The sequence below is a fragment of the Pelophylax lessonae genome (assembly GCF_965119305.1).
Source record: "Pelophylax lessonae genome assembly, chromosome: 5".
NCBI lineage: Eukaryota > Metazoa > Chordata > Amphibia > Anura > Ranidae > Pelophylax > Pelophylax lessonae.
The window spans coordinates 269,873,748-269,897,531 of NC_138772.1; positions in this window are offsets into that span (position 1 = coordinate 269,873,748).

The window sequence follows — 23,784 nt, forward strand, 5'->3', positions numbered from 1 at the left end:
TGGCATCCCTGCCATTACACGCACATGAATTTTAATGGCATCCCAATTTTTGTCTGTAGGGTTCAAAATTATGTTATGGTGTAAATAAAGGGTGCGCTGATAAATTAAATTGAAGCTGCTACCTGAACTATACCTAGTGAAAAAATGATGAAACTAAAGATGCGCTAAAAAAAACAAAGTGACAAACTGCACAAAGTGAATAGGTAAACATATACAATAAAGGTATATAAAACAAATTGATGGTGAACCAGTGCTATTCAATAAATTGCAATAACAAATAAGTCCACAAAGTCCAAACAATCCACCAAGTGTGAGTGAAGATCCCGTCACCAACTAGCTTTCCTCCTTACCAGATAGGAAAGGGTGGAACGCAGAGTAAACTCTGATCACTAGATTGGAAAGGAGGAGATTTCGCTAGACTACCACCCTGGGGTATGGTGTATAATGGCCTCTTACCGGACGGTAGGTAAACCAAGGGCAGGAAATATTCGGCAGTAGATGCTCTTTCAGTTGTTCAGTTACCAGTGGCTGTGTTCCGCTCCCACTATAGGTCTGCACTCTTATTGTCTCCCCAAGATGAGCATATGTGGGGCAAAGAATAAACGTACCATAGTGTATTATCCCCGATATAAATTTATTAAGTAAGATATTGCACTTACATGGATGGATGGGAAAACCAGCGACAGTAACAATGGTTCGCCTAGCCCGGCTGCAGACCGAGCTGTGTGTGACGTCTGTGGCGGCGCGACACGCCTTCTTGCTGACACGTTTCCTCTGACAAGGCTTCTGCTGAGATAGGAGGGAAGTGCACGCCGCCACATCCGCCCTTAAGAAGCTCCAGGACCATTACAACTTCCGGTGTCCGCAGTGTATGTACGGAAGTCACTCAGCATTAATCAATCCGCCGATTACACATCAAAATGATACCCGATCCTCCCGATCTATATTCATCTAATGTATATAAACATGGTATAATACACCGATGTATATTGAGGATCGGTCTATAATGGTATAGGTCGGGACTCCGGAAGTGTACAATCCTCCAACTTCCTGTGCCAGCATACAAAATTATACATAGACACCTTTATGAAGTATGGGGGAATATAAATATTGGACTAATTCAAGTCCCATAAAGTGCAAATAAAATGATACAGACAGGTTAAAACAATGGTATTAAATAGTTAAAACATTTTAAAATACTTATTAAATATCTCATTTATTTGCTCATTAAAAGGTAAAACGTTTAAAATATTTAAAAGCTAAAATATGTACTAAAATGTTTGAAAGATTAAAATGGAATATAGAGGATTAAACAAGGATTCAACTATTATTTATATGGGCGTTGATGTCCCATTCAATGTTATGTCCCCAGGGTCTGAAGCATTTCATCTCATAGATCCAGAAGGTTTCCCTTCTTGAAATGGATCTTTTTAGGTTGCTCCCTCTCCAATGAGGTGTGTATTTCTCAATCACTATAATTTGCAGGTTTTTGGGATTTTTGTGATGGCATTTAGAAAAATGCAGAGATACACTGTGTCCTGTGAACCCTTTTCTTATATTGGAGAGGTGCTCCCCTATCCGGATGCTGGCAGTACGTATGGTTCTCCCAATATATTGCTGGCCACAGCCACACTGGAGGAGATATATAACTCCCTTGGTGTGGCAAGAGATAAACTCCTTAATAGCGTACTCCTTTCCAGTGGTAGTGGATGAGAACTTATTGGTTCGTACTGTCTTCGCTTCTTTGCAAATTTGGCAATTTCTACATGGGAAGAAACCTTTCATGTCTGGAAAAAATTTAGATACTATAGGTTTTTCTACTGGATTGCTTGCAATGAGATCCTTAAGGTTTCTAGCTTTCCTATAGATCATATTGGGTTTATTGGGGAGAGAAGGCCCCAATATTTTGTCTCCTTGAAGGATACCCCAATGTTTCCTAAAGACATGATTAAGCCATCTGTAATTATTAGAGAACTGGGTGACGAAAGCAAATTCGAATTTGGACTGAGAATTATTGGCCAGAGGGGCTGATTTGGGTACAATAAGGTCTTCTTGAGTTTGTTGACATATCTGTTCAATCTCTTGGTCCAGTGTTCGTGGCTCATAACCTTTTTCTAAAAACCTTTGTTTTAAGACATTAGCTTGCTCTTTAAAATCCGACTCATGTGTGCAGTTCCCTCTGATTCTCTTAAATTGTCCTTTCGGGACCGATCTAAGCCAATTGGGATGATGGCAACTGTCCATGGTAATAAAACCATACTTGTCGGTAGGTTTCAAATACGTTTTAGTAATTAAACCTGAGCCGTGTCTTAAAATCACTAGGTCTTTGAATATCACAAAAACAGAATTTTGGCAGTAGATGATGTTTTCATCAAAAATTAAGATGTAATGGTGGCTGAACTACATGCCTCATGGGACATCGCATTTTTGGAGAAATATGTCCAAGAGAAAATGGTACCAAGAAGTTTGCGGTGGACCATTAATCCAGACCAGGGAGACCCAGACATTGAAGAATGGTTCCAGTTTTTTAACGGAGCCGGCATGAGTCTCCTGAATTTTCTAGTTGACAAAAGAAGGAAGAAAGTCATTACACTAAACAAGGAAATTTTGGAAATTAAAGAAAAGCTATCTCCCCATATGGCGGAAGAAGCATACAAAATTTATAACCAGGAACTTAGAGAAATCATGACAATGGAACAGGAGGAACAAAAAGAAAAAAAACGAAAAAAATACTATAGAGACTTAGAAGATTACCATTCAGCAAAGGTCTTCAAATGGCAATTAAACCTTATGGAGAGTGAAGAAGTGGAAGATATTATGGAAGATGATCCGGATGAAGGAACTTCCAAGAAGGTCCTTGCACCTTTTGGTTTCAAGGATCCATCTTAACAGAGAGTCCTTGAGTCTGGAGAACAGACCAAATCACAACCACCTCCTTCCAATCCTCCATATAAAGGTTATAAACCTCTGAGAGACATCTCCCAGAACAAGAAGGAGAAAAAAGAGAAAAAGAAAGAAAACAGAAAGGAAGACTATCGTCCTTCCAGACAAGAATCACATAGACTTTGAAAACCGACTGAGATCACCAGAGAGACAACGGGAACGATCTAGGTCTAGATCCCCTAGACGAGCCAGGGTGGATTATATGGGTAATTATCCAGACACACCCCATACTCCGAGGGTGTATACCCAAAATACACATACAAGGTTTGAACCTTTAAGACATGAGGGATATGAGGATAGAGAGGATAGAAGAGAAGCACCCTCGTCCAGAACCCCCATTAGTTCCAAGAAGCGGGGTTTTTTAGGACAGGGCCACAAGAAAAACAAAAGAAAAAGATAATAAGAGGATGCAGAGGTGGAAAAAATCAGAGGAAGAAAAATCAAGATGAGATTGGTATATTCAACCTAAGTGGGGTGGTACTCACCCAAAGTGAAAAACATACGTTGAGTAAAGGTTTGAAATATGCCCCCAAACAATCTCTCAACAAATTCGAAACCTTTATAGACATTCAAAAATTTGTCAGAAAATTGAACGTGAAAAGACATTTTCTATCCAAGGCTGGTGAAAGAAATTATGTTTCATATCATACAAGCTCAACAGGATCAACAAATCTGAGAAATGCCTCTTTGTTCAATCCGCCAGGCACACAGAGTAATAACATTACTGTATTCAGAGATACTGTGTTAAATGAGCTTGAAAGGAAGGAGATACAACATAAACCCCAAATTGATTTGAAAAAGGGAATTAAGACTTTGTGTGACATTATTATTCGACCAGCTGATAAGGGGGGAGGAATAGTGCTGCTAAGAAAAGAAGATTACATTGAGGAAATGAACAATCTTCTAGCAGACACTAACACGTATGACATTTTAAAAAAGGACCCCACTTATTCATATAAGAAAAAATTGGAGAGAATCATCCAACAAGGTTTTGAAGACGGTATCTTAAATAAGAAAGAAAAGGAATTTTTAATACCACTTTCTCCGATACTGCCCATCATCTATCATCTCCCGAAAGTCCATAAGAGCTTGACCAAACCTCCGGGAAGACCCATTGTAAGTGGGATTGACTCCGTCACTTCAAGGATCGGGAGATATATAGATAACTTCCTGCAACCCTTGGTCCAAGAAACCCCAGCTTACTTAAAAGACACCACACAGTGCATACAGGAAATGAGACAATTAAACATCGAAGGAGATGTATTACTTGTAACTGCCGATGTGGCATCTTTATACACAATAATTCCACACGAGATGGGGTATGAAGCGGTTAGCACCTTTTTAGATACTAACCAAGATATATCAGTGGCACAGAAACAGTTTATTTTAGACCTTTTAACATTTGGCATGGAACATAACTACTTTTATTACAATGAACGTTTTTATCTCCAACGTGGTGTAGCTATGGGGGCAAAATTTGCCCCCAGTGTAGCGAATCTTTTCATGGCTCTGTGGGAGGATAGGAATATCTTTTCCCACAGAGTCAAGGAGCTTGTCTTTTGGAGACGCTACATAGACGATACACTTTTTATCTGGAAAGGGAGTAACAAATCATTACAAGTTTTTATGGACCAGCTAAATTGTAACAGTTGGGGAATCAGATTCTCATATGAGTCTATCCCCATATCTGTGAATTTTTTAGACCTAGTGATTTTAAGACATGGCTCAGGTTTAATTACTAAAACATATTTTAAACCTACCGACAAGAATGGTTTTATTACCATGGACAGATGCCATCATCCCAATTGGCTTAGATCGGTCCCGAAAGGACAATTTAAGAGGATCAGAGGGAACTGCACACATGAGTCGGATTTTAAAGAGCAAGCTAATGTCTTAAAACAAAGGTTTTTAGAAAAAGGTTATGAGCCACGAACACTGGACCAAGAGATTGAACAGATATGTCAACAAACTCAAGAAGACCTTATTGTACCCAAATCAGCCCCTCTGGCCAATAATCCTCAGTCCAAATTCGAATTTGCTTTCGTCACCCAGTTCTCTAATAATTACAGATGGCTTAATCATGTCTTTAGGAAACATTGGGGTATCCTTCAAGGAGACAAAATATTGGGGCCTTCTCTCCCCAATAAACCCAATATGATCTATAGGAAAGCTAGAAACCTTAAGGATCTCATTGTAAGCAATCCAGTAGAAAAACCTATAGTATCTAAATTTTTTCCAGACATGAAAGGTTTCTTCCCATGTAGAAATTGCCAAATTTGCAAAGAAGCGAAGACAGTACGAACCAATAAGTTCTCATCCACTACCACTGGAAAGGAGTACGCTATTAAGGAGTTTATCTCTTGCCACACCAAGGGAGTTATATATCTCCTCCAGTGTGGCTGTGGCCAGCAATATATTGGGAGAGCCATACGTACTGCCAGCATCCGGATAGGGGAGCACCTCTCCAATATAAGAAAAGGGTTCACAGGACACAGTGTATCTCTGCATTTTTCTAAATGCCATCACAAAAATCCCAAAAACCTGCAAATTATAGTGATTGAGAAATACACACCTCATTGGAGAGGGAGCAACCTAAAAAGATCCATTTCAAGAAGGGAAACCTTCTGGATCTATGAGATGAAATGCTTCAGACCCTGGGGACATAACATTGAATGGGACATCAACGCCCATATAAATAATAGTTGAATCCTTGTTTAATCCTCTATATTCCATTTTAATCTTTCAATCATTTTAGTACATATTTTAGCTTTTAAATATTTTAAACGTTTTACCTTTTAATGAGCAAATAAATGAGATATTTAATAAGTATTTTAAAATGTTTTAACTATTTAATACCATTGTTTTAACCTGTCTGTATCATTTTTTTGCACTTTATGGGACTTGAATTAGTCCAATATTTATATTCCCCCATACTTCATAAAGGTGTCTGTGTATAATTTTGTATGCTGGCACAGGAAGTTGGAGGATTGTACACTTCCGGAGTCCCGACCTATACCATTATAGACCGATCCTCAATATACATTGGTGTATTATACCATGTTTATATACATTAGATGAATATAGGATCGGGTATCATTTTGATGTGTAATCGGCGAATTGATTAATGCTGAGTGACTTCCGTACATACACTGCGGACACCGGAAGTTGTAATGGTCCTGGAGCTTCTTAAGGGCGGATGTGGCGGCGCGCACTTCCCTCCTATCTCAGCAGAAGCCTTGTCAGAGGAAACGCGTCAGTGAGAAGGCGTGTCGCGCCGCCACAGACGTCACGCACAGCTCGGTCTGCAGCCGGGCTAGGCGAACCATTGTTACTGTCGCTGGTTTTCCCATCCATCCATGTAAGTGCAATATCTTACTTAATAAATTTATATCGGGGATAATACACTATGGTACGTTTATTCTTTGCCCCACATATGCTCATCTTGGGGAGACAATAAGAGTGCGGACCTATAGTGGGAGCGGAACACTGGTAACCGAACAACTGAAAGAGCATCTACTGCCGAATATTTCCTGCGCTTGGTTTACCTACCGTCCGGTAAGAGGCCATTATACACCATACCTCAGGGTGGTAGTCTAGCGAAATCTCCTCCTTTCCAATCTAGTGATCAGAGTTTACTCTGCGTTCCACCCTTTCCTATCTGGTAAGGAGGAAAGCTAGTTGGTGACGAGATCTTCACTCACACAGCACTGGAAATCTTCCTTTCAGTTTTTTTCAACCACATTATGCAGCACTTGGTGAAGATTGTTTAGACTTTGTGGTCTTACATCAGTTATTTACACCATTGAGTTTTTGCAGCATCACTAAAGTTCTTTCATCACTTTTTGTGACACTTGGTGGATTGTTTGGACTTTGTGGACTTATTAGTTATTGCAATTTATTGAATAGCACTGGTTCACCATCAATTTGTTTTATATACCTTTATTGTATATGTTTACCTATTCACTTTGTGCAGTTTGTCACTTTGTTTTTTTTAGCGCACCTTTAGTTTCATCAAAATTAAGTTAGCCCACCCTTTGCAACTTTAACAGCTTCAACTCTTCTGGGAAGGCTGCCCACAAGGTTTAGGAGTGTGTCTATGAGAATGTGTAATTATTCTTCCATAAGTGCATTTGTGAGGTCAGTCACTGATGTTGGATGAGAAGTCCTGGCTCGCAGTCTCTGCTCTAAATGATCCCAAAGGTGTTCTATCAGGTTGAGGTCAGGACTCTATGCAGGCCAGTCAAGTTCCTTCACCCAAACTCGCTCATCCACACTAAATTGCCAAAAGTATTGGGCCACCCCACAAATTAATTTGGTGGAGGAAGAATTTTGGTGTGGGGTTGTTTTTCAGGGGTTGGGCTTGGCTCCTTAGTTTCAGTGAAGAGAACATTTAAGACGTCAGCATACCAAGACATTTTGGACAATTTCATGCTCACAACTTTGTGGAAAAAGTTTGGGGTTGGTCCTTCCTGATCCAACATGACTGCTCACCAGTGCAGAAAGCAAGGTCCATAAAGACATGGATGAGTGAGTTTGGGGTGGTGGAACTTGACTAGCCTGCACAGAGTCCAGACCTCAACCCAATAGAACACCTTTTTGATGAATTAGAACGGAAACCTCAAGCCAAGCCTTCTTGTCCAACATCAGTGTCCAACCTCACAAATGCATTCTAGCAGTAATGGTCAAACATTCCCATAGACACACTTGGAAACCTTGTTGACAGCCTTCCCAGAAGAGTTGAAACTGTAATAGCTGCAAAGGGTGGGCCAACTCAATATTGAACCCTACGGATTAAGATGCCATTAAAGATCATGTGCATGTAAATACAGGCGCCCCAATACTTTTGGCAGTATAATGCATCTTTCAGGGTAATATTAGCTCCCTGAAGGCACCTTTCCTCCCCCTGTTCCTCTGTAAAAATGCCCCTTTAAAAATCTTCTGCACTGTTTTTATCACCCGGCATTTTTGGCATGGACCATGCACATTGTTTGCCACAGATAGATGTGATAAACCAGCACACTCTCAATTCCTTGTAGAAGCTGAGGAGAACCCACTTTGGAAAAGCCTGCCCTCCACAGCTTCCTCAAGAAGTACAAACTCTGATCAGCCTTGCTCACCTGACAAAATATGTGCCCTGTCCATGACAGATACTCTCTAGATATTGTTCTCCAAAAACGGGGAGTGAGGGTTTACAACCACTTTAAATAAAGCCAAATTTAGGGTTTGTATGAAAAAAAACAAAAACAAAAAAAAATGTGATAAACTTATTTATTAATTTGCATGCAGTTTTGATAGAAATTCTCTGTACCAAATGTGAGAGATGTTATTAATTTTATCAGGTTTATATAAAGAACATAAGGTTTAAAGTGTTTTGAAAAAATGAAATCTAATCAGACTCCTCTGTTGTGCTTTTTGAATCTTAATCCAATCTTTACAGAGTTATTTGAGCATTCCTTTTATCTGAAGGGAAACAGAGGCCCTTTAAAATATTCTTCACTTTAAGAGCTCTCAATTCATATTGTAATGAGAATACCATTCAGTTCACTGATTTTTCATAATGTAAAAAAAGCTTTCCAAAGAACTCCTCTGAGGTGCTTGAATGTTAATAAATTAATATCAGTTGTCCATAATAATATCACTATAGTAATTTGCAAGCTACATTTGCATATGTTCTTTATGGAATAGAACACAAAAGTGCAGCAAGAACACAGAAGTGAATTAATGTATTAACCTTTTCAGCGATCATACCTTTATACACCTTTTGGACCAGAATATTTTTTTTTCTTTTACTATAGGCCTGTTTTTGTGGTTATCCATTTAATTTAATAAAGATTACAAAGTAATACATTTTTTTTATTTTGTATTTATATCTAAAGCCATCAAAGACTCAAATACCTGAATTTGTTTCTACTTTGACCAGTGTTAGTTTTAAAAATGTAGCTTTACTATAAACAAAAAGTATACATTTTATTATTTAAATTGTTCCATGTAAAACAACACAAAAATTTGGTATGAAACATGACAAAATTATAAAAAAAAAAGGCAACACTTTTTTTCAGTGCTTTCCATTTTTGTATATAACAGAAAAATATAACATACAAAACAAATGAAAATGTAAAGAAAAACTGTCAAAATAGATATAAAAAAAAGTAGAAAAATAAGAGTTGAGGAAGGCTGATATGGATTAACCAATGGTTAAATAAAAATTAATTTAATTTTCAATCCACTGGAGAGCACCACAATATTATGACTACATGATAATTTGTCTTAATGTTTCCTATTTTTTGTTTTTCACGGGACCATGAAGGATCCTGACTGAGTGGATACGGACAATGTCCAGGCGCTCGCCATTACCCTTAGGTGGTATAATGAACACAGGGATTGATTTACTAAAACTGGGAGTGCAATACCTGGTGCAGCTCTGCATGGCAGCCAATCTGCTTCTAACTTCAGATTGTTTAAATAAGCTTTGACAACAAAAAAAATGGAAGCTGTTTGTTTCTTTGTAGAGCTGCACCAGATTTTACACTCTCCAGTTTTAGTAAATCCACCCCATAGATCCTCTTATTCAGGAATAAATCTGGAAAGGACATAGTGAAACAAACAGTTTTTTCTTCAGAACGGAAGAAGGTAAAAATCTGCTACAAAGTTTTTTTTTGGAAATCATTGCAATGAACATTGACCCATGCAGAGGGGATTCTTTTTTTTCTCAAAAACAACAGTGAAGTTACACTTTAAGCCCCGGTTCACAATTATGTGATGCGGGAAGGCTGCGAATCCGCAGCCTGTTCCCGCATCGCAAACGCACCCCCGGCAGTTCACACTGCCATATGCGATACGCTGGGGGTGTCAATGTAATCTTAACGACACCCCCAGTTTGATTGCATATCGCAGTGCGATCGTGCAGTTCGCACAGGATCGGATCGCACAAGTGTGAACCGCTGTGCGATCCGATCCTGATGCGGCTGCAAAAAAGGGTCCTGTGCGTGTTTGCTGCGGGTGCGGTGCGAATTTAGCCATACAAAGTGTATGGCTAAACTCGCACCGCACAGCTGATCGCATGTAATGAAGGAGCAGTGCGCTCCGACATTACATGCGAACGCCACAGCCGCACAAATGTGAACCGGCTCTAAAACATTTTTTTACTTGCAAAGGTTTTTTTAACTGCTGTCATATGCAGTTCAGACTTCACACCTTTGATCTACATATGAATGAAATAGTAAATGTAATGTAACAATATATTGTTACACTGTTTTACTCATAGACACATGTAAGCGTCACCATACAGAAGAGCAATTGCATTTTGACAGATGCTCTTGCTTTGTAATATTTATTTATTTATTTTTTTAATTAAACACTTTATTGAAGTTTTATAAGCATACAAGTAAAGTTACAAAAAGTGTACAAAAATCCAAGACCAAGTGGTAACAAACAACCTTAGTTAGGACAATAACAGGTACCGAATGACATGTAACTTGCTTTGTAATATTTAGCAATTCCCATCTGGCATTTTGCCATTTGGGGATCAGGGTGTAAGAGATACATCTCAGAAACGTTAGTGTAATGTAAATGAGGTTGTGCAGCCTTACAGTTAAGTGTCAAAGTATGTTCAATAAACAGTAAAGTAATTCCAAACATGACTGTGCCAAATTTACATATATTATTCCACATCCCAATGTCCAGTGTTAAATGTGCAACATAATAGTAAAATCCACTGTGCATCTACAGTATATGAATATACAGTATAACAAATAAATGTGACAATTCTATTTTTCAAACAGTATTAATTATAAAGTTCATAATTAAGAATTATGTACTCTTTCTAATCAAAGCCAACTTTGCCAACCCAACTAATAAGAGAAAATGTATCCAAAAAAGGATATATTATCTATGTTCAATCATTACATTTTCTTAAGAGTTTCAGAAAACAAAAATAAATCAAATAAACCTGAAAATGGTAATTTCCCTTCATATTCCCTTTTATGTATTAGCCTAATTCCCTTTTTATATATGATGGATAGCCAAAACGTGTATCTCTTTGAAGAAAGCTAATTAAACAATTTTATTTATACATGTTGGGTTGATGAATTCAGTAACTCAGACTGAGATACAAATTTAACACAGACTCTAAGCTTATGGAGTAAATATCTGAAAGTGTTGTAAGGAAATTGAGGTAAGTATTTACATTTTAAGAACTCCTTCACACCATGTGCAGAAACTTGCTATTTTCTGCATTAAAAAGATGCAGATGTGTGCAAGGGCACACAGTAAACAATTATTTTCTAAGTGCCCCGTCCACTAAAACTCTAGTGTAATGTGCAGAGTGGAGCTGTACAGAATTGTGCATGTCTGCAGCATTCTACACAGCTCCACATATGAATGGATCTAGAAAAACTATGCACATAGGAAAAAAAACAAACAATATTGGTTACAAAAATAAAGAGGAAATGATGACACAGGGTGTGTTATGGACATAAAAAAAAAAATTATGTTATTGTGCATAAAACACATTAAATTACATTTTGTCTCCCTGAACATCAAATCTACCCCTTTTTTTCATCAGCTTTTTATTTCACATATGATTGAGCCCATCAATGAAAGAAAGAAATAAAGCAAATTCAATATATGTGAATATGCTGTGCTACTAAATTGTATTTACATAAATAGCTACATAACAAAAGTACCAAACAAACTGGGTATTATATAGTAATGTGCACAAATCATAATACAAATCATTAAATAAAGTGATTATAAAAGTCACTGAATACAAATACCCATGTGTAAGTCTGTGATCAAGTCCACCAAAATGTTTAAAAGTAAAAAACTGCAAAAAAATAGAATATCATATTATGTCCTCACAGCTTTACTTAAGTGCTCAGTCCTATTATACAAATATTTTTGCACTGTGAATTTAAAACTCCAAATAAAGTGAAAACTAGACATGTGCAATTTGTTTCGATTGTTCAGAAGGTCACACAGCGCTTTCCCACATCAGGGAGTTTTATTTCCAGCGATCAGCCCACGATGTAGGTAAACGTTTCTCCATATGGCAAACATAGATGAATGAGAATAAAAAACAATCTAGTGCTCTCTGTAGCCACACGATTTATTATTTAAAAAAGTTCAAATACACTTATAATTATAGCACTTCCACCAAGTGCATGTAATCTGCGTTTCTCTGTCACTCATTGACAGACGTAGTCCTCCTTGATTAATATCAACTCGGGTTATACTGCCCTCTACAGGAGTAGGACTAGACAGGAAAGAAAACGTTCTGGCCACACCCTAGGGGCAGTCCCAGAGGGTATATCCTCTCACTTCCTGCTACAGCAAATCAGTTTTTTTCTGTCTAGTTAGGAGTAAGGACCTAGATTCCTTGCTAGGATCTTCGGTCCTGGCAAGATTTTTTTTTAGAAATACTTTTTTAGACAGCTTTTTTTCTCCAGTGTTCCTGTAAGATCTTCAAGCAAGTACGCTGAAACTGGGCGACGGGCTGGATGTTGAGATCCAGTGGTCACCCCAGTTCAGCCTACGAGCGTGTGCAGGCCATAGCTCCGCCCTGGGTCGGCCGCGACATAGTCCCACTGGACGGGGACTGACCCTGCGAGTTAAACGTATCGCCTGGACGCCAATGACCAACAGAGTCACGGCGTTCGTATTGGTCGACAGCCCCCCCACCCCGGTGGAGAGGGGTTCTGTCAGGAGTTGGCGCCCGCCTGGTTCCGGTATTGTAAGTAGAATGTTCCCCCTCTCCCCCTGTCGGGTTTGTTGGTGGACGCGGGCCCCTCTCTGGCATGGTCGGACACTCGGTTTTCTGGGTCTCCCCTCTATCCTATAACAGGTCACAGATCCCCCAATTTGAGTGTGATTTTTGTGAATAGAAACCAGGAGGCTTGGTTTGGGAGCTGACTATCTAAAAGTCACTATATGACTGTAAGGGTGACTGAAGTCAGTGGCAGACTACTAAGAGGCATTACTATTGAGGTATAGAGGTATCCTACCTGTCTAGTGTGTACACAGGCTGATGCCTATGCCTGAGTTACTGCAGCCACAGATCGCCATCCCTCCAGAAAGCCGGTCACTTCCACAGGCCACACAGCCTCCCGCAGGCCGAGGACACCTCCCGCAGGCCGAGGCACTTCCGCAGGCCGCACAGGCCGAATGCACACATCCTGCAGGCCGCTGCTAGCTTGCAAGCCGCCGCTATCCTACACAGGCTGCCGCCATTTTCCTGCAGATCGCACGAGGCCACTATATTGGCGTAGCCTCGTGTCTCCAGCATGGGGGCGGCCATGTTTGAGGTGACCAAACACCTCGTGGAGTAATTGGGAGGCGCCGGAAGGCGTGTAAAGGGGCGGAGCCGCCTCCTTGGCCCAGGGAAAGCAAACCAAAGACTTCCTGTCTGTAACAGACAGTGCTGGAAGCAGTTTGATAAGAAACTTCTGTGCATCAGGTGAGTCTTGGGGTCTCTCTCTCTCTCTCTTTCTGAGGGGTCCAATCAGGTAGACTGAGGGTCGCTACTGCGCTGGGGGACTAAGTTAAAAAAAAAATGCTTTTTTCTTGCAATTAATTTTTTTGTGTTTGCTGGCAAGTGTCTAGTTACTTGAACCCTGCCACTCATGTATCCCCACCTGATCCCCTCGGGGTGGCCGCAGGACCCTCCAGTACCCCACTTGTGATGATGCATTATCAGCAGTTTTGGAGTCTTTGGTATCCCGGGTGGAGGTAGCCTGTCAGGGACGGGGGTCAAGAAGAGCGACCCCCGCCTACCCCTATGTCATCTGATACTTCAGATACGGATTCTGAGCTTGTCATTAAATCTTGAGGTTACACCGGCAGAGGTAGCTGAGACTCATATTCCTTTTTTGGTACTAGCAAGCCTACCAAAATAGTGAAGGGTTTCCCTTGCCCAAATGGGGTCTTCCGTAAACGAGCCCCTGCTATTTCCAAACGCATTGCTAGGCACTATCATTTTGAGGAATCCCTCATTACAAAGATGGACGGTACCACCAATAGTGGACTCACCGATTTCCAGACTAAATAAAGCCACTGTTATCTCGTTGGATTGACAGAATGGGCCCCACCCATCTCTAGGGTGGGGGGACGTCTTCACCGGTTTCCGGATCCAGGGCTTTCCAGAATCCCGGATAAAGGGGTTCGCAAGGTCATATGGTCAGGATACAAGATCGAGTTTCGATCACTTCCACCGGTGCGATTCTTCCCTTCCAATACTTGACATCCCTGGGTCGCTTAAAAAGCTTTGCGGGGAACAGCTTGATGCAACAAGCAGTGGTAGTTCCCATTCCTTGGAGGAGTTCTAGTCGAACCTGTTCACAATGCCCAGGAGAAAGGGCTAGGTGCGTCCAATTCTGGTCTTGGAAGAGATGGAGTCCATCCATACAGTGGTGGCCTCCCTGCATCAGGGGGATTTCCCGGCGTCCATAGACATTTAGGATGCCTATCTTCATATCCCCATCTTCGCAGGACATCAGTGTTTTCTTTGCTTTTCCCAAAGATCATCCCTGGTTCCCACCAGGAGACTGAACTATCTTGGCCTAATTTTGGATACATCCTTGGCAAGAGTGTTTCTCCAGGCGGAGAAACTCCAGAAGATTCAGTCAATGATTCGGATGTTGCTGTCCGTCAACTGGCTGGGATTGATGGTCGCCTCCTTAGAGGCAGTACCGTTTGCTCAGTCTCTTTCCCGAATTCTCCAAAGAGGAGATTCTTCTCATATGGAATCGGAATCCCGATTCCCTGGACAATCAGATCCGATTGAGCGAGCAGACCAGGGAGGCTCTGGTCTGGTGGCTTCGGTCTCCGATGCTCAGCCAGGGGAAGTCATTTCTTCTGATAAATTCCAGGTTACCGATAAAGGTGTTGGAACTGAGAGCGATCAGACTTTGTCTGATTTACTGGACCGAGCAGCTCCAGGGCAGTCCGGTTCGGATCCAATCGGACTATGCCACGGTCATGACTTATGTCAATCACCAAGGGGCACCAAGAGTGCCCTGGCGGCCATAGAAATGGCCAAAATTCTTTATTGGGGGAACAGTTGTTCCAGTTCTCTCCGCGATATTTATCACGGGGGTGGACAGGCAGATTATTTCAGCCGTCATATTCTGGATCAAGAGGAATAATCTCTTCATCCAGAGGTATTTCACCAGCTGTCCCTTCATTGGGGCACCCCGGATATGGATCTGTTGGCAGGTTGGCTCAACAGGGCTCGCGCCCGCGATCCTCTAGCGGACGCAGCAGACGCGCTGAGTGCCCCGTAGGGGCAGTATCAGCTACTGTATGTCTTCCCCCCTCTCAAGTTACTGTTGAGATTTCTCCGCAGGATAGAGGTGGAGGGAACTCCAGTTATCCTGGTAATTTCGGGCTGGCCTCGTCAAGCCGGGTACGCCGACTTGGGCAGCCTAGTCGCAGACGCTCCTTGGAGACTTCTTCTCAGGGAGGATCTGCGGTCTCAAGGACCGATCTTCCATCGTGCTTTACAGTCGCTGGTTTTAACGGCCTGGCCATTAAGACCCAGGTACTGAAGGACAGGGGATTGTCAGCTTCAGTTATTCCTACTCTAATTAAAGCAAGGAAAGCGACTTCTAGCAAAGTCTATTATCGCACATGGAAGACTTATATTGCGTGGTGTGAAACGTTGGGATTTCCCCCACGTACCTATTTGGTGACCTCAATTTTGGCTTTTCTGCAAAAGGGGGTTGAGCAGAAACTATCCTTGAGCACTATCAAGGGTCAGGTTTTCAGCGTTAGCAATCTTCTTTCAGAAGCCGCTGGCTACTCATTCCTTGGTGCGGAATTTCATCCAGGGGGTGCGGCACTTGGCTCCGCCAGTGTGCGCGCCCTTACCGCCCTGGGATTTTAATTTGGTTTTGTCGGTTCTGCAGAAACCTCCCTTTTAAAATATCAGGGAGATTCCCTTGCTTACATTATCCCAGAAGGTGGCCTTCTTGGTGGCTATCACTTCTGCACGCAGGGTGTCAGAACTGGCTGCATTATCATGCCATTCCCCATATCTTGTGGTTCATAGGGATAAGGTAGTTCTTCATCCGAAGCCATCCTTTCTTCCTAAGGTGGTTTCAGACTTTCATCTGAATGAAGATATTGTGCTACCTTCCTTGTGTCCTCAGCCCAATCATCCTCGGGAATATGTGTTGCATTCCTTGGATGTGGTTCGGGCAATCAGGGTATACCTGAAGGCTAAGGAATCGTTCCGTAAGACGGATTCACTTTTTGTGATCACAGATGGCCCCAGAAAGGGGTTGCCTGCATCTGCCGCGACTATCTCCAAATGGATCAGACAGACGGTGGTACAGGCTTATTCGATTAGGGGTCGGAATCCTCCGTTCCCTGTTAAGGCGCACTCCACTCGAGCGCTCAGTACTTCCTGGGCCTACCGCCATCAGGCGTCAGTGGTCCAGGTGTGCAAGGCGGCTACCTGGTCGTCGGTTCATACCTTTACAAAATTTTATAAAGTTGATGTGATGGCATCGGCGGATGCCTCATTTGGCCGCAAGGTTTTGCAGGCCGCAATTTGAGGAGACCGGTGGTCTACCTCGAGGGTTTTTTCCGTTGGAATTTCAGTTGAGTCTCATCGTATGATTGATGAGCCTTTAAAACTTCTAGTTGGCACCGGTTGGGCCTTCTAGATTGGATTTTGATTTCCATTATCCCACCCCTCATTTGTGGCACTACTTTGGGACGTCCCGAGTTGATATTAATCAAGGAGGACTACGTCTGTCAATGAGCGACAGAGAAAAATGGATTTTTGTAAAATCTTACCGTAAAATCCTTTTCTCTTAAGTTCATTGACAGACGTAGTACCCGCCCCTCTGTTTTTGAGTTGGGTTGGGTTAAATTCTCTAAACACTGCTTTGTGACATAACTGATTTGCTGTAGCAGGAAGTGAGAGGATATACCCTCTGGGACTGCCCCTAGGGTGTGGCCAGAACGTTTTCTTTCCTGTCTAGTCCTACTCCTGTAGAGGGCAGTATAACCTGAGTTGATATTAATCAAGGAGGACTACGTCTGTCAATGAGCTTAAGAGAAAAGGATTTTACAAAAATCCATTTTTTCAATATACAAATCAACCATAAAGATCAACTGGCTGATCAAAGGCAAAGACTCCACTAGGCATGGGTATTTATAACCTAAGTGGGACGCCCCTTACAGAGGATGAAATGCGGGTTTTGGACAAAGGTCTAAAGTTTGCCCCTCTCCGCAATCTCAATAAATTCCAAACCTACATTAATGCTCAGAAATACGTCCGTGGACTTAGTATTAAGAAATATTTTTTATCCAACCCAGTGCAGAGGAATTTTTCCCAACCTGGGAAAAGATATTCAAATCTTAAGATTAAGTCTATGTTTAACCCTCCAGAATTGAATGATAGACATTTAGAAGTTTTTAAAAACATGGTATGTAGTGATTTAGATTCTCTCAAACTTAAAAAAGTTCATGATTTCCATTGTTTCACCTCGTTGGAGAAGCAGATAAGGGGGGAGCATTAGTGGGGCTTAGTAGAACTTACTACCAGGAGGAAATGAGTAGCTTACTTAGTGATCGCAATACCTATCAGGTATTAGCGAGTGATCCCATGTTGAAATTTAAAGATATGCTGCATTCTCTGGTTTAAAAGGGCAGGAGAAGGGGAGTTCTGAATCACACAAAGGCTCTATTCCCTGGCCCATTGTTTTGCAGAACCCCCATTATACATTTTTTGCCTAAAATACATAAAAGTATAGACCAGCCTCCTGGTCACCCGATTGTGAATGGGATAGATTCTGTTACTGCAACTGTCAGGTTGGGTCAGTACATTGATTCTTTCCTCCAACATTTAGTTATCAAAATGGATGCCTATCTCAAAGACACCAAACATATTATTCAAATTCTAGAAACATTAATCAGCACCTCCTCCAATATTTTGGTAACGGCTGACGTTATGTCATTATACACCATTATTGGCCATGAAGATGTCTTGGCATCAGTTAAATGGGCGTTGGTAGATTCAGAATTGTCTTGGAAACACAGAAAGTTTCTACTCAATAGTCTTCATTTTTTTTCTATTGAAAATCTATTTTTGGTATGATCGTCAGCTCTTCCTGCAGACCAGGGGAGTGACGATGGGCGTCTGTTTTGCCCCCAGTGTGGCCAATCTTTTTATGGCCCACTGGTAGGAGACAGTGGTGTTTAAAGATCGACCTCCACAGCTGGTCTGTTACAGGAGGTACATAGGTGATCTGTTTATGATTTGGGAAAGAGATATGGCTAGCCTTGAGGTATTTACCAACAGATTAAATGATAAAAATAAAAATATAAATTTCACTTGGAATATAGATTTGCACCGAATGGTCTTTTTGGACCTAGAGATCTTTAAAGAGGGAGATATATTTAGGACCCAGAATCATTTTAAGCCCACTGACAGGAATGCTTACATTCCTTTTGAACAGCTGCCATCATAAAATGTGGCTTTGCAACATACCTAGGAGACAGTTTATTAAACTCAGGCGCAACTGTTCATCTGAGGAGGATTACTTTTCTTAGTCTCAGGTATTAGCAAGAAGGTTCTAACAAAAAGGATATGATCAATCTAATATTGAGAGCGAGATTGATAGAGTTAGGGCTCTTGATAGAGGTATGATTATTGCTGAAACACAGAATCGGAGGAATGTGAACAATGGTGAGTATTGCATGATCTTGGATTATAATATTCAATATAAAAAATTTGAGAAAATTGTTAGAAAATATTGGGCTATACTCAAGCATGATCGTGTGCTTGGTCCACTACTTCCAGCACATCCACAATTAGTTTACAGAAAATCACCCTTGCTACGAGATAGTTTGGCCCCAGGGGTTGTCAACCCGCCAAAGAATCCTGACAATAGGCTTTGTGTGGCTTGCAAGAGTTTAAAGGGGAACAATGAAGTGGTTGTTAAGCCACTTTCAGGACTTTGTATAATCCTGTTTGTCTCCTAAGCCTGTGTGCCTCTGTCTCTGTATTTTACAAACAAAATGCTGTATATACCTGATTTCAGTATTGATTAAATATACCATAGTGTTGAAGACTTGAGTTCAACGGATATCATATAGCATGAAAAACATGTAAACATAATCAGGGTACCTACTCAAATTCCAAATCCTTCTTCTGGTATGATCAGCTGATCCCGGAGGTAGTATGCACTAAAGTGCACCTAAAGACCTCCGAAATGGAAGTAAAGGCATGAAAGCAAAGAGGCCTCACCCCGCCAAGAGTCACAAGGCACCCCCACTGGACATTTGCTGCAAAAAAAAAAACGCACAAACATACAGCTTGTTCTGGGGGGACAGCAGCAAGAGGGACAGGCGGGCCGTGACATGGAGCTGACAGGCAGGGAGGGGAGGAGGGAGGAGGACAGAGGAGGATACAGGAGAATAAAGAGCAAGGCTGTGGATGACGGAGGCACGTACACTGACCACGGTGTCAGGTCTCAACAGCCATAGTATACTGTGGTCAGTGTACAGAGGGGAGGGTAGAAACTGGCAGAATCAGCCAGGTTTTTTAGGTGATAGAAGGGGCCAAATTACGCATTACAAGCACTGTGCTGTATAACATTACATGCTTTAAAGGAACAGGATCAATTTTTTTTTTTTAGGGCAACAAAAGCTTTAAAATTCGAAAAGAGTTTGTCTTCAACTACGCAGAAACAGTACAAATCAATGATTTACCACTCAGGGCATTGTTTCTATGCTCGAGTGCGAGTGTGGGCTCCAGTATATTGACAGAACATCTAGGGCTCTACATGTACAGATAGGAACATATAAATAATATCAAGAAGTGCCTCATTATTCATAGTGTGTCAAGATATTTTAAGACCAGTCATCATCGAAACCCCAGGGGCCTCAAATTTTGGGGCATCGAGAAGGTCTCGAGACACTGGAGAGGGGGCAACTTCATGCGACAATTAAGCCCCAGGGAGTCATTCTGAATTAATGAGACCAAGGTCCTTACCCCTACAGGCTTGAACATTGACTTTGATTCTAACTGTTTTATCTCTGATAGATAGTTGTTTTTTTTTATATATGTGGTTTATATGCGTGACCTATAGTCACACATATAAAAGATGTCTGTGATGTGATTTTCTTTTTAGGCGTATTTTTTAATATATTTTTGAATACATTTGTGTTCCGCTGTGGATATCATTATATTGGAGGGTTTATATTGTGACTGTACACAGGAGGGTTGAGCTTCCCTTTAATCTATTTTGTTTTTTAACATATTACAGCGGTTCATTTTTTTATTACATTTTTGTTTCGCTTATACCTACAACATGCTGACACTAGAGTTATTTGTAATGGTTTGTAAGCATGCAATTTAGAAGATTCCAGTACATGGCAGATTGTGCCTGACAGCAGGGACGCTGATAAGGCAGTACAGCCAGCCCTCCTGTACTGGGCTCAGGTTCCATAAGTTCAAAAAGAGGGGCCCGGGCATCTGCTGAGCAGGAGGGATAGCTGTACTGTCCTACTGCAGACACCAATCATCTTCTGCCTCCCCCTGCAACATTTGCCCCTTTCTTCTGCTGTCCAGACCCCCTGTGTGCCCTTTCCCCCTGCTGTGCTCCCAGCTTCTTTCCTCTCCTCTCCCATGGGCAGCTGCTGCAGGCACACATGGGGATGTTTCAAGATGGGGAAGGGGCTGGTAAATATGTAATTTACTGGTGCCTTCCTTTCTTGAATGAACACAGTGAGTGATCAGTACCAATCAATCCTGTATCCATTCATCATTGAAGCTTAGTAAACTGTGTTTACTTTGCTTCAGTATGAGAATGAGCAGGAAGTCTCAGAGCGCTTCTTATTCATTCATCTGTGCAGCTGAGGCTACAGAGAAAGGGACTGATAAACTTAATGTATGTCCTGTTTCGGCGGGGGGGCCCTGTCAGGTAGGCTGTATGGGGCCCCGTGATTTCTAACAGCAGCCCTGTCTGTCAGTATGGTGTGTGGCTGTGCCGCTCATCTCTGGGAGACAGATGCATCAGCGTCTTGTTGCTATGGTGCTGGGTATTTAAGAGCGGGTTGATAGCATACGGGGGGAGGAGCAACGTGTGACATAACCGGTGGCCATCTTTATGGTTGATTTGTATATTTAAAATGCTGATTACATGCACTTCACTTAGTGGAAGTGATATATATATGTAAGTGTATTTTAACCTTTTTTAAATAATAAATTGTGTGGCCACAGGGAGCACTATATTGTTTTTTATTCTCATTCATCTATGTTTGCCATATGGAGAAACTTTTACCTACATCGTGAGCTGATTGCTGGAGATAATACCCCCTGATATGGGAAAGTGCTGTATGACCTTCTGGGTGGAACTAAGGAGGTGAGAGGCAGATTTTTTCTATGGTGGGCAGGCTAGAATAACTGCCTACACTTGCACATTTTTTAGGACATATTCTACTCGGATGTCATCCTGATATCTCCGGGAAATTTGTTTTATGGACATATTTCATTGTTTCTTTCTTTGTTATCTAATTGGCTTTGTTTGCGCTGCATTTTATCTGTATTACATGTTTATCGAGGGTTTGTGTTTTTGACCTTGTAGTGTTCAGCGGGCAAATCATATTTATTATATGCTATACTGTTACATATATCTGTGCTGAATATTATTAGTTATTGATACTATTAGGCCTCATTTACACTTGCAGAAGATGGATGGTAAAACCCAGTTACTGAGCCACTTTTTTTGACCCTCAACCACATGCCATGGCCAAGATGCTTTGCTTCCTGGTTGGGGCAGAAATTATACTCCCTGTCATGCTCAGCATTAGAATCATTTTTTATACTTAGTATAATTTTCCTTCAAACAATGCAGCAAAGTGTATCAAACAAAATGTAGCTTTAAGATCAAATGGCAAGAAACAAAAAATGTTGTGCTTTTGAGCACACCAAACTTAAAAAAGAGTATATCAACATAAAATAAAATAAGAAAAACAGTAAAGGCCTAAAACAATTAAAATCCCAATTTTCTAAAGGGCAGCAATGCAGCAGTTTCACCTAAAATAAGGGCAAAAAACAATATGCCCCCAAATAAGTTAAAGAATATCCTAAATATCACTTCCTAAAACAAAAGCCCGTTTTTTTTGTTTTTTATGTTTGTTTGTTTTTTAATTTAAAGGGAAGCCTTGCAGACAAAAAAAAATTTGCTATGGACTCACAGTGAAGCAGCTAAAGTGGAAGCTGACCTAAAAGCAAGCAAAAACAAAAGTAAAGACAAAAAAGCAACATAGTTACATACTTGGTAAGGTTGAAAAAAGACACCAGCCCATCCAGTTCAACCTGTGGTGTGTGAGTGTGTTTGTGTTTATGTCAATAGTACATTGTATATCCCTGTATGTTGGGATCGTTAAGGTGCCCATCTAACAGTTTTTTTTAAACAATCAATGCTCCCTGCTGATACCACTGCTTGTGGAAGAGAATTCCACATCCTTACCGCTCTGACAGTAAAGAACCACCTAGGCAGTTTAAAGTTAAATCGCTTCTCTTCCAATTTCAGTTGTGGCAGCGTGTCTTTTTAAATTCCCTTTCACTGAAAAGTTTTTTCTCTATGCTGGGGTCCCCAGTACAGTATTTGTAGAAACAACAAACCCCCTATGGGTGGGACTAAAAGGGCAACCAAGCATCCAATAGATTATAAAATTAGTATTTATTTTTATCATATAAGAAAAGTAGACATGACATATTTCATAAAATGAATTCAACAATCAGATAAATGAAAAACAAAAAAGTTGCTCTTTCTTATAAGGCCTATAAATGGGGTAGAAGAAGCATGAAGGATACCAGGAACATTACAACCTGTTCTCTACATACCCATTTGCCCACATATAGGCTAATTAGGGTGCGTTGACCGATAGATTACTGAATAAACACAAAGAAAGAGGGCTCTTTCTTTGTGTTTATTCAGTAATCAGTTAAATGACAAGTGTACAAGAACATAAAAACATTCACGGCTTATACAGACTGCTTATCCAAATAATGGAACTTCAATGCATCTCCAAACCTGACACGTTTAAAGTGAGAACACCTTTCATCAGGGGTATTGATTGTGTAGCTGTGTAGTTTCATACACTGATATAATAAAAAATTAATTATAAACTTTTCATTTTCCTTACATCTGTATAAATATGTGTATATATATATACATGCACACAAAATGTTGTTACAGAATATTTCAGAATTTGGAGTGTTACATATCATTTCTTAGGAGTTCCTAATGTTGAGAAAGCCGTGTGAAGTAAAAACACCAGTGTTGGGAAGGGAGGGGAGCAAAGAAATGATCACACTGCTGGCAAACTGCACTGCTGTAGCCACCCTGTCATGGAGGGATAAACTTGGCCGACAGACCCAAAACAACAAATTACAACAAGGTACAGGCAAGAAGGGCCACATGATGTCCCAAGGTGTAGGAGACGGATCTGTCTCTAAGAATATAAGAATTGCATAGAGGTGATGGGTGTATTGGACAGCAATTATAATCACAGTCCAGTTCATAAACTAACCTTAATGAAAGGGCACACATATAAAATAATCATATAGTAATTGCTGGGGGTAAGATCAGCTGACGTATGCAATATATTCAAAGCAAGGTAATTATTTCGAAAATTGAAAAAAGAAGAACAATTCAATGCAACTTAAGCATCTGATGCATACAGTATCATAGCTAGGGAAAATGCCATTGCCCGAGGTTTATATAAGTGAAGCCATCCATGGCTGGTAGGGATCCCCAGTCACTTGTATGTTCCTGAATAGATTGTGCAATGGAGGATTAGATGCAGAGTCCAGTCAATAGT